The sequence below is a fragment of the Diadema antillarum genome, unplaced genomic scaffold (genome assembly GCF_040938485.1).
Source record: "Diadema antillarum isolate AM-2024a unplaced genomic scaffold, OU_Dant_1.0 scf00000009, whole genome shotgun sequence".
NCBI lineage: Eukaryota > Metazoa > Echinodermata > Echinoidea > Diadematoida > Diadematidae > Diadema > Diadema antillarum.
The window spans coordinates 1,196,531-1,213,641 of record NW_027270898.1 but is presented as its reverse complement, the minus strand read 5'-3'; the positions used below and the strand labels follow the sequence as shown (position 1 = coordinate 1,213,641).

Genomic DNA, 17,111 nt, shown 5'->3' with positions numbered 1-17,111 from the left:
GCCAGCACATATATAAAAACGTGTGCTTATTTTTGCCATGTGCATGTATTTTACCCTTTACCATGAACTCAGACTAACAGTGCCCAGGGCAACCCATCATGAAAATGAGTATCTGAACATAAGAACGACCCAAGTCCATGGAAGACCATTTCGAGTAAACTTAAAAAAACTTCATATCTTTTCTATTTATCCAATAATATTCTATTCACCTGTGATGGGAAGGCAACATTGTATATACAAATTAGAACATATATCATTATGACAATTAACAATTAGGCCCTACATTAATTGTGGAGAGGCCATTTCGTGTGATGGACTTGGGTCGTTCTTTGAATCATATACATGATATATTCTGCTATAGAGATGAAAGAAGGACGAGAGAGGGCGCTATAATATGAATGTAAGAATGACCCAAGTCCTTCATTCTTACATTCATATCAGATTTAACTCATTCATTTCAGGCACTTCCGGGGGTAATTAGGATTTATCATTTATACACAAGATGAGTCCATGCATAAGCTACAATTTCCAATGTCAAACTGAATTTGGCCAAAAATTGGACTTGGGTCGTTCTTATATTCAGATCTTCAATTATTAATATAGCATTCATGTGCCTTGGAGGAAGAGTGGAAAAGCCTGATCAGCAGAGCTCAGAAAAGGTACAAGTATTCGTGGTATTCATGCCTATTGTTCAGGGTCATTGTGAGGACACACTCACGTACACATCATTGGTTCTTGTGTAAAGGTTCAATTTTGTACAGAGGGTTCAAATTTGACCAAAATCTGGAACTTACCAAAAATTAATCATGGATTTAACGAAATTGATTCATGCTCTCATCTTCAATTCATTTATTTTCATTCTTCTTTTTCCAACGAAACATAACATAAGATAAATCTTCAAATTACCTCCTACTGAATTGCACACTATTCATCTAAAACTCACATCAATAACAGTGTTATCTGATGTATAGTGTCCGAACTATTAAGGACCAAAGTGGAAAATGTTTGTTGTACTTCCTAGTATATTTCACATTTTAATCAATTGTAGATTTTTGAACATCATTATTGTATCTTAAAGTCATGTATACTTTTCACGGAAACTGCAGAAATAGAATCAAACCAAATACAGTATTCGCTCTCCCTTTCTCTCGCTTTCCCTTTCTCTCTCTCTCTCTCTCTCTCTCTCTCTGTATATATATATATATACATATATATATACATACGAATGTATTTCCTCCCTCTCTTGCTCGTTTTCTTTCGTTTCCGGATCAGATAACACTTTAATGCCAAAATTCACTTTAAGATGGTTAAAGACCAGGTATAGTGTGGGGATTCATAGATGATCAAGTTCCTTCGCTGCCTACCGGGTTACGTAAGAAAGCCACGATTAGAACAGCGAATACGTGCATCGACGCGTGCGCTCATAGGTAACGGTCGACTCCACTCGAGATGTACTGAGCCTGCGTGTGTGTACCTACACAGAGAGCAAGGGGCTGGGCGAGCCTATTACCTCCTTGCACAGAGATTAGTGATAAAGCTGTACACAGTTCGTTAGGGGAATTCTCGAATATTTCCGAACCGGGCCAGTCTTTCCACTCCATGAATCCAAAGGGTCCGACACCCACGAGTTATACGGCCCACGTGCTCGACAGCGAAAATGTCCACGAGTAAGACAACTCACGACTCATACAGCCCACAAGCTCAAAACTAGGCAAAAAAAGGCCTACGAGACCGACACTGGGCACAATGCGCCCGGGGCCTTGTTTGTCTAATGTCGGACTCATGGGCTTTGCCTCATGTCGAGTTCGTTGGTTGTAAGACTCGTGTGGGTGTTGGGTTTGTGACGTGCACCCCTTTATATGGCAGCACGCTGGTCACGTGAGGGGAAACAGCCACGCCCCTGGTCCCTGTATCTCTGGATGCACATGAGGGCCACTGTCAGGGGAACAGTCATTACGCACATGCCGCCAACGAGTTGAAGGGCTCCATCGAATGAACCCGTGACATCATACAGCTTACCTGCAATGAAAGTGAATAGATTGGTAAGTTCTAGATTGTGATTTTAGATTGAAAAGGACAAAGTGCATTCGATAGTGAAAATTACGACGATGAAAGCATGCAGAAGGAGGTATTCCGTCTAGAGTCAACCTCTCCACTATTCACTTTTGAATCACACGCACTTTTGTCAAATTTATACATTCACATTTTACTTGAGTGTATAATTATTTATCCCCCTTTTTCTTCCTTCAAGGAAATTCTCACAGCAAAAGATGTCACGTTATGCTTTGCACTCGTTCATGATATATGTGTTCTTTAATATTTTCCCCATTTTAATTTCCCTGAGCTGTCATACCTGTGATGTACCCAGAAATCACATTTCCAAGTCCAGTCATGAATAATTTGGCTGAGGTGATTCCTTTGAAATTTCTCTCGGCGACGAAGGATTCAAGAACTGCCCAGGATGTCGGGAAACCGGCAAACATGCCGCCGCCGGCGAAGAAGGAGCAGATGAGAAGATGCGTTGGGGACGATGACCTTGCAGGGTAAAGGAGTAGCCCTCCACCAACAGAGATCATGTTGGTGATGAACAGGGGCGCTCCCCAGTGGTGTCTGAAACGCAGGATTACGGTCATAGTCCCGTGAAAGACCAGTCCGCCAATTGACCCCACCAAGGGCAGGTACGAAGCGAACGATTCGTCGAAGCCCTTGGACATTGCAAAGGAGATGACGAAAAGAGTCCAACTGACCATTGCAATCTGCAAGACTACTTTACATGGTAAAAAGAGGAGCGTGAACGCCCACTCCTGCACCAGCGCTCTCACCCCCATATCTGACCAGACATATTCCAAGATCCTTTCTTGTGTCGATCGAGGCTTTGTGGTCTTTCGACATTGGTCTATTGAGTTTGTTGTCGAGTCTTTGTCTGCTTGCTCCAACAGGTATGCAGAAGACTTCGACAAACTCGCCTGGTCATCTTCCCCTGGAAGGACTTCTCCTCTATCCGTACGAGGCAAGTTCTTTGTTTCCGCTAAGCCCACAGGGGGACGGAACGTCGCTCCTATTGGCACACAGTGTAGATATAAGCCTGCCAAACAAAGTATGGCTCCTTCGAGTCCGTATCCTTCCAGTAGGGATGACATCAAGACAGGGAAAAGCGCGCCCCCAACGAAGCTTCCCATGAGAGAGATGGAATTTGCATATGCAAATTTGTTACCGAAGTGTTGGTGCAAGACAACGTAGGATATTTGGCAGAAAGGGGAGCTGAACAAACCTGTGGAGAAAAAAAATGACCAATCAAATATCCAGGGGCGGTCGCACAGAAACGTTGTTAGCGCAAACAGCGCACTAACAGCACTGATAGCGACGATTTGGCCGCACAGAAGCGTGCTGTTAGTCAAAATTCACTAACAGCGCTGTTAGCCTTACATCGCGAGGCCGCACAGAAGCTGTCACATTTTTCCGGGCAAGCCACTCCGGCTTGTTGCGAGGAGGGATTTTCCAGCACGCAGGAGAATTTCCCCGGGCGGACAAGAATGTTTGCGAGTTTCGCACTTGTTTCTTACTTACTAGACGCGTGCTACTTATCTTCTACTTGCGTGTGCCCCGTGTGACCTGCCAGAGAGCTGTGAATCCGATCCGTTTTCTATTACGATCCCGGGACTTACAGGTACTGAGAAGTATCTGCGTTGGAGTTGCCTGAGAGGTGCTGCCGGTAAAGGTCTCCTACTGGTGTTCTGCGTGTACCTCTGCGAGCGAACGCCCACGACTCACTCGGAACAAGTTTTGAGCATGCTCAAGGCCTTGTCATATTGCATCTGGGTAAGTTTTGCTGTCTGATTGGCTGGGAAACAAATTTGCTACCCGCACCTGACAGTACCTAGCGCGTATCTCGCCTGCAGTTGCCCGGAGGTCCTCACGCAAGTCCCATTTAAGCGCAGCCAAGTTTTGAGCAGGACCAAAGCTTTTCCGGGTGAGTCGCGGGGATACCCGCAGAGGTCCACGCAGAACGCCAGTAGGAGGCTCTTAGCGACAGCACCTCGCAGGCAACTCCCATGCAGGTACCTCGCAGTCCCCGTATGCAGCCAAGATAATGACATTCTGTGGGACTTCTGCCATTCCTTCAGAGGAATTCCTTCACTGAGTTGTCAGCATCCACGCGCGCGACTGGTACACAGGTCACACAGTATTCCCGCAAGTAGAATTTAAGCAAAACAAATAAATAAGACACATGCTCTGACTCTACCAAATCCTTGTCCGTCCTCAGAAATTGTCTGGTATGCTGGAAAATCCCCACACACAACAAGCCCGCGTAGCATGCCCGGAAAGGTCGTATCGTGGCAAGACTTGCGTGCGACTTGTGAAGAACAATTTTTACTACCCGGAGGTCCCAGCTGATGACCCGCGTATGACAGTACCTAGCAAGTATCTCACTCGTAGTCGCCCTTAGGTGCGCACGCAAATTGTTTTACCCGCAACCATGTTAAGGCCCTGTCACACTAGGACTACATAGGAGCAGGGCCGACATTGGGTGTCACGACTTAGGGCCCCGGCCACCCCGGAGGTGGCACTAGGAAAAAAAAAGAAGAATGAAACCTTTGAGCGCGATAAGGCCTTTGATTTTGCCCTGAAGACCTTTTTCCCCCTTTTCTTTTCTTTTTTGTTTTGTTTTGTTTTGTTTTGTTTTGTTTTGTTTTTTCTTTGCTTGTCAGCCGAAGAAACCCAGGAATTGGAATGAGAAGGATGTGCTGAAGACGTATTTATTATTATTGTTGTTATTATCATTATTATGTTAATTATTATCATTATTGCTTGTCAGCTGAAGAAACTCGGAAGTGGCACCGATGTTGCGCTGAAGTCCTTTTTGTTTTGTTTTTGTTAGCTCATGAAAACCCAGAATTGGGCCCCTCCCCCACCCACTTTTGAAAACGTGGCGCCAGCCATGCTCTAAAGAAGGCGACAATGAACGGATAATATAGAACTGTTTAAAAATATTCACGTCACTCACGAAGACAACTAATGTATTGCGTTGTGCTGCTGCTGCTGCATCAAGAAGATAATTCGTCTGTTGAGAATGAGAAGGGCTTTAAGTCTTCTTGAACACTATGGGTTTTGTGGTCACTTAACGCCCTTATCATTCTCAACCGATGATATATCAATCTATAAATAGATCATTACACAAAAATCGCATAGATTTTGCCTAACTTTATGGCTCAAAGCCACTGACAGTACCCTAACAGCGCACGTGTCTAACAACACACTAACAGCTCTTCCTTTGCGGTCATTTTACCCGTTCTTTTAGTGACTTGTAAGCGCTAACAAACCTCCCACTATCAGCGTTTCTGTGCGGCCGGTACAGAAAGAAACTCATTTCTAATGTGTGACGTGAACAAAAACAAATACGAACACGTTTCTAGGTCACGCAATCACTTAGAGAAACATGCGCTGTACGATATGAATAATAGATTATGCAGAAGGAGAAGTCAATTCCTCACACGTCACTACCATTATTAGCGTGTACATCTACAGAAATGGTTAAAATACATGATGCACTCTCAATGACCAAATTTGATATAACGATGCCCAAAAGCTAATTAGTCGTCATTAGGAAGATAAACCATCACATATTTACGCAAATTGGAGATCAACATGGCGAACTTCCGTGTCTTACCTGTAAGAAACATCATAACAGCAAACCAAAATGTCGACGTTACATAACCTGATACGGCAATTGATCCACTCGCACCCAGGGCCCCCACTATGCAAAGAGTTCGGGGGTCTACCAGAGTGGAGAGATAGCTCACGAGGGGACCTGGATTGTGAAGGGAAACAAATGTAGAACACTTCTAGCATGCATTCAAATCTCATGTTTATTTCCGTTATTAAAGCAGGCGTCACACTGTCCGGAAATTAGCAAAGATGTACACACGACAAATTAAGGAAAAATGTTCAAATTCAGCTCTGATCATGTAAACATCGTGTCATGCAGTCATGAGGGTATGTTATTGGGTCATTACTTTTATTTACGTATTCCTTATTTTATTCATTGTTAATCTTTTGTCAGGGTAGCCCATTAACCAACTAGAGAAGCACTCTGAGAACCCAGACCTCCTTCAAGCAGCTTATTTCCACAACATTATTACTGATTTTGCTCCCTTAATAAGATCAGTAATTTCCATCGTTACGTATGCATGCCAAAAATCGCTCGATTTCTCAATAACGGAGCCTTTTGTTACGTCAGCTTTCAGCTGCACAGCTCTCTGACGTCTTTCTCTGCTGACGATGGAAAAGGAGAGTCTGCACCTCAACAGTAGGAGGTCTGTCCAACATTCACTTCCCCTCATTGCCCTCTTGATACGAACATATTGGATACCACGACGCCTAGTGATTACATAGTCAATCAGGTGCCAATGCTTGGATCTTGGGCGCGTCTAGGTATTGCCTTGTGGGTGTCAGGCAGTTGGTACAGGCTGTTGGTAATGGGGAGTCCCTGTTCAGCGCAGAAAGTGAGTTGCAGTTGGCCGTTGGTGTTCTCATGGCCGATGTCATGTGGCCCAATGACATCTGTGTCCAAGACTGGGCATATCTGTCTACACGGGCATTGAAGTTCCCGAGTATCAACAGTTTGTCGTCTTTAGGAACTGCAATTTGTGAGGTTCTGATAAAACAGTTATTTTCTGCTCCAGAGCGTAGGTCATGGTGGGGGCGTAAGCACTAATGTACGGAAGCTTAAAAGTGCCAACCAGATGACGAGATAAGAAGACGAGAAGACAAGTTAAATACCGAGAAGCCGAGTTTCTGGAACTCTGCAAGTCGACTTATTTGGGTCAAGAAGACATGATAATGAGTTCTTGAAACTCGGCAAATCGATTTGTTTAGAACAAGAAAACAAGATGCCGAGTTGTTGAAACTCGGCAAGTCAACTTATTTTGGACAAGAAGACAAGATGTTGAGTTTTTGGAACTTGGAAAGTTGACTTGTTTGGGACAAGAAGACATGATGATGAGTTTTTGAAACTCGGAAAGTCGACTTGTTTGGGACAAGAAGTCAAGATGACAAGTTGTTAAAACTCGGCAAGTCGCTTTGTTTAGACCAAGAAAACAAGATGCCGAGTTGTTGAAACTCGGCAAGTCAACTTATTTTGGACAAGAAAACAAGATGTTGAGTTGCTGGAACTTGGCAAGTAGACTTGTTTTGGGATAAGAAGACATGATAATAAGTTGTTGAAACTGAGATAGTCACTTGTTTGGGACGAGAAGTTAAGATGACAATTTGTTGTTGAAACTCGGCAAGTCGACTTGTTCAGAACTAGATGAAGAGTTGTTAGAACTCGATCAGAGAGTCGACTTGTTTGGCTGGAAAGTTGACTTGTTTGGGACAAGAAGACAAAGATGTCGATTTCTTTAAACTCGGCAAGTGGACTTGGTTGGAACAAGAAGTCAAGATGAGTTGTTGGAACGTGGCAAGTCGACTTGTTAAGTTCCAACAACTCATCATTTTGTCTTCTTGTCCCATACAAGTCGACTTGTCGAGTTCCAACAACTCGTTATCATGTCTTCTTGTCCCAAACAAGTCGACTTACCGAGTTTCAACAACTCATTATCATGTCTTTTTGTCCAAAACAAGTCGACTTGCCGAGTTTCATCAACTTGTCATCTTGACTTCTTGTCCCAAACAAGTCGACTTCCCGAGTTTCAACAACTCGTTATCATGTCTTATCGTCCCCAACAAGTCGACTTCCCGAGTTTCAACAACTCGTTATCATGTCTTATCGTCCCAAACAAGTCGACTTGCCGAGATTCAACAACTCGTTATCATGTCTTTTTGTCCCAAACAAGTCCACTTCCCGAGTTTCAACAACTTGTCATCTTGACTTCTTGTCCCAAGCAAGTCGATATTCCGAGTTTCAACAACGCGTTATCATGTCTTCTTGTCACAAACAAGTCGACTTTCCGAGCTCCAAGAACTCGTCATCTTGTATTTTTGTCCAAAGCAAGTCGACTTGCCGAGTTTCGGCTGCTCATCATCTCGTCTTCTCGTCCAATACAAATTGACTCAACAACTCGGCTTCTTGTCTTCTTGACCTAAACAAATCGACTTTCCGAGTTCCAATAACTCGGCTTCTCGGTATTTAGCCTGTCTTCTCGTCTTCTTATCTCGTCATCTGGTTGGCACTTTTAAGCTTCCGTACTAATGAGTATTGGGGCATCTTTCCCTTGAGAGGGATTCTCATCACCATTGGGGCTGTCGCCGATTCCTCTTGTTGTCCCACCCCCCCCCCCACAACACACATTTCCACCCCCGTAAAAAAAGAAACAGGGAAAAATTACTAAAAACGCTTATGCGAGTCTCACCTCCCTGTTTTAATTCATCGTATTACCATACACAGCCGACGTGTAAAGCTATAATCCCCCATCTAATCCCTGTATGCTGTAAGTCGTAGGGGCCTATTACAGTCCGTGCAAGCGAGTCCGAGTCAACTCTTGCGAGTCTCATGATGTACACAGACAGTAACAATATAGTGTAATGGCCAACACAACGATTCCAGGACATGCCTGTCACTTTGAGTTAACATTAAAACTTACGGCTATACAATCACAACTCAGGTTACGGTCACAACCCCCAAAATAAGCCTGCTCGGCGACCGGTCAGGAAGTTTTTAGCCAATTTCAGTCGGACAACGACCGGTGACCAACCAGGAACTACTGATTTATAGGGCATGTAGGTCATCGGTCGCTCACCGCTGAAGTTTTAACGCGGATGTAAAATTTCAGCAGCGCCCTACCAGTTTTCACCCGCTGCCCAAAATACACTCGGTGTCCGAGCGGCAACCGCCCAGGCACTAGTTTAATCGAGCGGTCGCCGCCGAGCAATTTAGGGAACAAAAATGATAGAGACAGAAATGACAAAAGCACAGAAGAAAACCAACGGAATAGATCGAGCGGTCGCCGCCGAGCGATTTAAGGACTAAAAATCACAAAGATAAAGATGACAGAAGCACTGAAGGAAATCAGGGACTACATGAGGAGGAGAAGCCAGGGCATTGTGGAAGAAGCAGGGAGTGGGAAAGAGGTAAAAAAAAATCTCAGCATCTCAACATCTCGGCAACCAACATTAGGGACATGGTAGACAGGGACAACCACTCTGGGGCAAAAGAGATGAAAGCTGAAAGTTAGTGTCGATATGTAGACCAAGAATATATATGGTTTGGTTATCTTATCATTAATTAAAGGCGTATTGAATGAAAAAGTAATGAATGGCAAGAGATTGCGAGATGAAAAATATGAAATTGAATAAGAATAGAGAATTATTGTATAATGTAGAAGCAAACAAAGATATTTTGAATACTCTTATCTATTCTAATCTTTGTTCCATCTTAGATTTCCTCCCTTTTGTTTAATTTCCTAATTTCTTACTTATCTGTAGTTTCACTCCTGAAAGCTGAGGTTTGGTAGTTGGTAATTTAACTCTTAAACCTTTTGCCTCGAGCTTTATCTTAATTGATACATATTAATAACCCCAGGTAGAAATTTCCGGCCGAGACCGGTGGGTGGCGGCCGGTCTTCTACGGGACACCGGTAGATTGCCTATCTATCACCCGTCGGTCGCTGGGCGATGTCGCAAAAATCGGCCGACGGCCGGTGGGAGATCGTCCAGTTGCCAATGGGGCATTGTTCAGCGGAGACATCCCCATATTTTGCGAATTTTTAACTTAAAATCGACCGGTGTCCGACGGAAAATCGACAGGGCATCGCTCGGGCATCCCTGGGGTTTTACAGCCTACTCGATATCTTCAAATACTGCTGGGCGGTGCCAAAATTTCAACGGCGACCGAGCAGGCTACAAATCGGTCGGTCACCGCGCTGAGTTGTTACCGTAGCCTTAGAGCGGCGACCGACCAATTTATAGTAAACTCAATGACTTACCTGAGCTGCAGTGTATCGTGTGTAGGCCTCACGTATATACATTACATATTATTTATCTGGGTGTAATAATGAAAGATAAAATATATACATACAGTTTATTTATGATATGAATATTATGTTGGTGAAAACTATATTCTGATTATCCCTACTACGAGCACAATACTGAGGGAAGTTGTACCATAATATATTACATTCTCGCCCAATTTTTGCAGAACTAATGTACTTACAGCCCATGAACAAGACGGTTAACTCCATGGAGAATGTGAATCCCAAAGTGCCATAGTCTGTGTCCAGTTTATGAACCAGGTGAGGAACCAGCACGCCAAAGGCCTTGAATAGACCATGAGTGACGCAATGCATGGAAAATTTGGCCACCAGCACCACGTATTTCCATCTGTCCGTAGATTTTGTCTCCGCCATTATTCTTTGTCCTTCATAGCGTCCATACCACGTGATGATAATATACGTCGCTGTATAGGACACACACCCATGTACCCGTCCACTGCATAGATCCGCGAGCCACACGTGTATTTCATTCGTAAGCTTCTAGCTTCCAAAGGAGCTTGAAGCCCTTTGTTTATTCTACGGACGTATTCCCACTCTCAAAGAATTCAAGGTAGGTCCGCTCGATTTTTGTGATCCGATGTTTTTTTTCAACATATCAGAGTCTCTTCCCACCATTTTGTGTGGATCAATTTCCCTCAGAATGGTTTACATCTGGAAGAGAACACACACAAAAAAAAGAATGCCCGCAACTCTTATAACGAAGATAAACATTCAATCATTCACAGTTAATACACTGTATTTGCGTATTTTCTGATAAACGACATGTTTTATTGGATTACATTATATCACGATAACAAGTAATTTTTTATACAAAAATACTGAAATGAAAAGGAAGAGAATAATTACAAGGTAAAAAATGGACAGATGTAAAGTGGGTAGACAGTTGATAGAATTATACGGTTACAACTTCAAACCATTAACATGTCTCTGGAAAAATATAAGGCATGAATTAAGATGCATAATTGCAGTGGTGCGCGGCATGGCAAAACAATTGTCTAGAAATTACATCATGAAGCTTTCATGCAAGTTGTCGCCTAAATCTAATTCTAACTCATCGGGCAGTGTCTGGAATCATTGATTCCTACCCATGATAAGCCAGTTCGAGGTTAGCTCATGTGAACTCTGGTACAGATGACCTTTCTGTTTTCTCAGTTGGTACAAGACCCTTCACTTTTTTTGAAAGCGAGATAATGCATACGTATTAAGCTTCCCCGTTGCATTTTATATGGAATTCATCAATCATTTTTAAACAAAGAATAAACTTGGGTAGACCAGGTAACCAGAATGGATACTCAATCTTAGCAGTTAGGAAAGCATCAATTTCATAATTTTGCATTAAATTGTATTAACTTTGATTTTCTATTGATATCGCCAAGTACCACTTTTGCTGTCATGTGGATGTGCAGGTAAACAGCATTTAGAAGGGCTACTGGAAAATCATTACATCACAGATGCTTCTCTCAGAGAATATACAAAACAGCATGCTCTTTTGGTACAAATTATCTTTTTTTGCTCATGCACAAAATGGAACCCCAACCTTTGTGACAATGACATGGTGACGTCATTGTGCGTTTCAAAGCTTTACGCGCTGCGTTGACAAGGAGGACCATGAGTGAAGCACGCAGAGTAGAATTCTGTATGTATGCGCTATGCAGTATAAATTGTAGTCGTGATGGGCACTGAGATGCAGGTGGTCTTTTTCCTCTTCTTTTGTTCTGTTTAATAGACGAATTTCAGAACTCGGCATGAACAATGTGCTAATCGACGCAAGTAGTTCATTTGGAGCATTCAGGTATCTTGTATGTAATTTCGTCACCTTCGATATACACTTGTACATATATTTTTTTTCGGGGCTAAGGTTGTCCCGATGTGGGTATTAATTTTGTATTCTGGGGTCCGTTTCATGAAGCTATCACATAAAAGCTATCACATAAATCTTAGAATGGCCAAGCCGCTCCTAAGCTAGTGATAGGAGAGACTTTCACGGAGAAGTGAAAACCATTTCACGAAGTCTCTCCTAGGCTAGGAGAGACTTTAATTATTTCAATCATCATGTTCGAGGGTAATACTAATTAACATATCATTAGCATATCATCTCCCTATTGTGTTACATACGGTGAGCACTCGCTACATAGACATAGCACGTATACACACAGGGTATACACACTATACAGCGCAGAGGCAACAAATCTACGACGGAGGCAAGATCCCAAGTTGCCATAACACCGCTACTAGTACATATTTCAATTAGTGAGTATGTTTAAAGCTGTCTGCAATTGAAAAGTAATGCATGAGGATTCATAGTGTTATATTATGTGGATATATTTTTGTTCGAATCTTCTACAATTCTCCAAGGGCTAGCTAGATGTAGATCTAGTCTTACCGGTAGTAGCGTTATCACAATAGTCCCACGTAGGCACATCGCCGTTTGTTTGAAAGACTAAATAGCCAGCTGAGTTTATGGAGCTAAATAGGTAAAACGTTAGTAATTAGCATGGTAAATTAGTAATAGTGAAATGTTTGTGGGTTGATTTTTATGATATATTTAGCGTGCAGATATTTCATGAGAGCAATTGCCCAATTTGTTCATGTATGGCTGAATTGCAGGTAACTTAAGGCCTGAATAGTGTAGGGGATCGAAGAAGAAACAGGAAATTTCATAAGAATTGGTTTGCATTTATTTTTAATTTTTATTGTTATTATATTTTTGAAGACGTGTCTAACAAATAACATTAAATAGTTACAATGTCACTAGCTGTTTTGCCTGTGTGGATAGTATTCAGAAGTGATACAAATTTTCCGTTTTGTGTCAAATCGACAGGAAAGATCCAGGTCTACAAAGAATATAAATTGGAAACCATGGTTAGATCAGATCTTGGTTCAGACTTGAAAGCTATCTTCAACAATTCTAAGTGCATACAGCACTGTAATCGCAATGAATATGTCACAATAAGATAGAGAATGATGTTTACCTAAATTCATTGGCATGGAACCTCTAGAATTCTACTGCTATACTATCAGATGTCTATAGATCTAGAATCCGGAGGTATAGTGATCCCGAGTAGCACCTACCGACCTAGATACTACTTAACCAGTGTATACCGGTACCAAAAGTATAACCAGACTAGACCCTTAGCCTTGGTATTCCTAGATCTAATTAAACACATTATCACTAACATAAGTAGGCCTATCACTCATCAGTAAGGAAGTTAATGGGTCTTCTAAATAGTGTTATCTATCAAGGCAATTAGTAGATTCTATAGGTCCATACTCCGATGCAAGTACCACTTACACAACTTCTTTTAGTAATTTAATTCATGATGACATGACAACAGTTGATGATCAGAGTCAGACTGTGGTTGCATCTCAGGCTGTAACTGCGACCAACCCTAAATGTGAAACCACAGTACAGCTGGTCCTACCAAATCTTAGGTAGATGTAGACCTTGCCACATGGATGCCTATTGACAAGATCTAGAACCTCAAGTCATAATACCCCAAACTATAGGCTTGCACATGTTGAATTGAGACAACTCAAATACTAGAAGTGTGTCTTTTAATCATCCCCCCCCCAAAAAAAAAAAATAATAATATCAGGTCCTTTACATATTTAAACTGCAAAAACATGTGAACTGATTTCAAATTTCATGCATATTCAAGATATTGTGTGTAAAATCTTGTATAATCAAACAACAGTTTGAAAACACACTTTCTATTTTGTATTCACATTTTCAATTATAGTGTTAGATATGGCACATCAGTCAGACTGCTACAATCAGACTACTGCATCTCACAAAGCCCAGAGTCAGTTGCTGAACTTCACTGAACACAGAACCAAGCTGCTGAACTTCCATCTTCTCCACAGCTATACTGCTACTGAACTTCGTTGAGACTTAGCTACCGGCATGGTCACCTTCAACAGAATGCAAGTATTTTAGCTAATACTATTTTAGCAGACAACATATCTGAATGATATATTTTCAAATACTACAATTGCAACATTATTTTCATTTGGACATCAAATTGTCTCTGGATTTTTGGTTGAATAGTGTTAGACAGGAAATATTGAAACGATGTTTGCTGTACTGTCCAACCTGGTAATTGAAAACACACATTCTTATCCAATGAATAGTGACCCTTCTAGAAACAACTGTTCTGTGCGTTTTTTATTTATTTCACTATCTGTAGAATATGACATACTGATCCAATTGAAAAGAGATAATTCATGGAAAGGGGGAGGGGTACCTGCATGTCTACATGTATCAAGCTCCTGGAACAAACTTTAGCAGTCACATTATCTTAATAATGTAGGTCCTACTATGATTGTTTAATATTACCCTCTCCCTTTTCTAGTATCAAAACAACCTCATGCTCTTGCAATGTCTGAAACAAGAATATTCGACATAGCTTATCATTTTAAACTGTGAAAAGTCCTCTTTACAGCTTATCAGTAGATACTAGTGAATTCAGTCTTTCAAAATCAATGGTAGGCTTTACAATTTGATTGCTATAGCCTGTTATAGCAACGGCTAAGCACCCATCTCTAACATACTTTCTAATGTCCCATGTCCTGCACTCTTGTTTGTAAGATATTAACTGTTCTTGTATATTGAATAAACTCCAAACAGCCAAGGACCAGACAACAGGTGAACTTCATCCAGTTCAGAGTTAAGGACTGGGGGCAAGATGCAAATGGAAAAGTCAAGTGACAGTGTCATGGATATTCCACCATCTTCATTTGGTATGTTAAATAATTATTTTTAGCTATTGAAGCAAGTTGAGAAATCATATGTTATCTTGATCATCTACAGTTGGCTGCAAAATTATTCAACCCCTCTCTTGCATTTTGGACGCTTTGGCATAATGAATTACATTATAACTGAGATTATTTCTAAATCATACAAGTGATGATCAGATAGTTTGCTACAAGTAAATAACAGATCAATAGCCTTTGATTTGCATATAGTTACAAACTTTAATCATTCATGGATAAAGAGATATGGTCCAGTGATCACATTTATGGTCATTTTTAGTCCTTTCAGTGATCACTGAAATACTTCGTTGAATATGGTTTGTTCACTCAATGTTTTGATAGGTGACACAATATGATGGAATTTGATGTAGGATTCTTAATATTTCAGTTGGCAGTTTTCATTGCACAAAAATATCTAAATGAACTAATTTCTAGTGAAAGTTGCCACCATAGAGTTTGTACAGAGGTTTAGCCATGATATCAATAATTCAAAGTTTAAGTCATGTCAAAATGAATATAACCCATTGAAATGCTAAGAGTTGTGTATAGAATGGCAAGATACTACAAAAAATCCATAAAAACAAAAGAAATTAATTGTTATCATCAGACCATAACACGTCACACTTCAGTGATCACAGAAAGGTCTGAAATGACCACAATGTGCTCACAGGACCTTATCTCTTCATGCATGAATGATCAAAGTTTCTAACTTTATGCAGATCAAAGACTATTGATCAGGTAATCATTTGTCATAAACTATCTGTTCACCACTTGTATATGATTTAGTAATTGTAATGTTATTTCATTTGCAATAGTGTCCATAATGCAATGGGGTTGAATAATTCTGCTGCCAACTGAATAAAGTGAATGCTTGTTATTAATTTCCCCTCTCATTTATTACCAAAAATTCTTACAATTTCCTAACAGGGGCTCATTACATAGTGATTCAAACTTTGAAAACTGGCAATTATAACTTGTTGTTCACATAATATATCTGACAAAATTGATAATAATTAATGAACATTTTGTTGTTATTGCTTGTTTTAATAAAGATGTACACTCATCTTAAATATTTTACAAATATCCCATTTGTGCATCCGATGTTTCTGTTTGTATGGCATTTAACTGTTCTTATATTTGCAAACCCAAAGGCCTGAAGAGAGCTGAACCTCACCAAGCCTTGGGACAGACAGCTGCAGCTTAACTTCACCCAGGTCAGAGTCAGACTGCAATTGGACTACGAACTGTATAGCAGCATCTTATCTATGACAGAACACAGGTATGCTTTCTCAAATTAAACCTGAAAGTATAAAGATTTTACAAAATAAACAACTTGAATAACAGTTGAAAAAAGGCAACCTCTGTTGATGACATATCAGTTACAGGTAATTTGGTCTTTCTTATTTTAGCAATTATTGTAGACTTGGTGGACAAACAATGTCACCTCTGTATGTGAACTGTTCCACACGAGAAATTAAGAAATTAGTGCATTTATATACCCCAGTTGGGAGTTGATTCAATGTTTATGTCTATATCAGCCACAATAGTTGATTAATGCACTGACATGGCAATGCAGCTGACTTGTTGCATAACCCATTAATTCATCTTTCTGTTTATTTTTGAACTCCCAGCTTGCCTGATATGATTTGCAATCCTTTCTAAAAAAGTCAAATAAGTCTTAACTGACATGAATGAATAACATTATGTCAGATGAGTGATTTAAGTCACAGGCACATTTTCATTTTGAGTCTGTGTCACACCTTTTTTGTTATCAGGAAGAATCTGATACACTAATTCTTGTGTATGACAACCCAGACAATTTTTTTTTTTTTTTTTTTGCCCTTGATGCTGTTAAACTGTCGCTAATATACATGTATTGTATATGAAATTGCTGACAAGCAGCTCTGTGTAATGATATGTGTGGTAGTCGTGTGTGTATTCATTCAACTGTACACCCACATGTTACCACTCTGTATAATGTCAGGGAGAGGGGATGTGATTTGCATGTCGCAAAATGTCAGTATGTAATCAGTATTGTTTATTTTTTCCATATTCTATTTCTTTTGTCCTTTCTTTCTTTTTTCTTTCATATAGATTCTCAAGGCATGGAGCTTGCCAAAGGTGATGCAGACAGGTTGAATATAACATATGTTGGTTTTGACCGCTGTGGATTCAATCCTTCAAAATTTAATGATATACAATATATACAATTTTTTTTTTGGGGGGGGGAGGGTGGCTGCATTAGATGTGAGGATCTGATGTGTACCTGCAGCACTGTGATGAAAGTCATGAATGCGAATTTCATGGTGATTTTGTAATAGATCCTTATGACAAAAGCTTCTAGCACAACAAAAATTCCTAAAATGGAGT

The 17,111-nt window shown here is 40.8% G+C and overlaps 1 long non-coding RNA gene across 1 annotated transcript; it reads left to right on the top strand.

The window, feature by feature from the left end:
- The first annotated feature begins 13,771 nt into the window (after positions 1-13,771).
- On the top strand, positions 13,772-16,875 carry LOC139719266 (uncharacterized). Its single transcript, XR_011710088.1, has 4 exons — positions 13,772-13,913; positions 14,617-14,729; positions 15,893-16,020; positions 16,836-16,875. It is a non-coding gene; the product is annotated as an uncharacterized lncRNA (long non-coding RNA).
- The last annotated feature ends 236 nt before the right edge of the window (positions 16,876-17,111 follow it).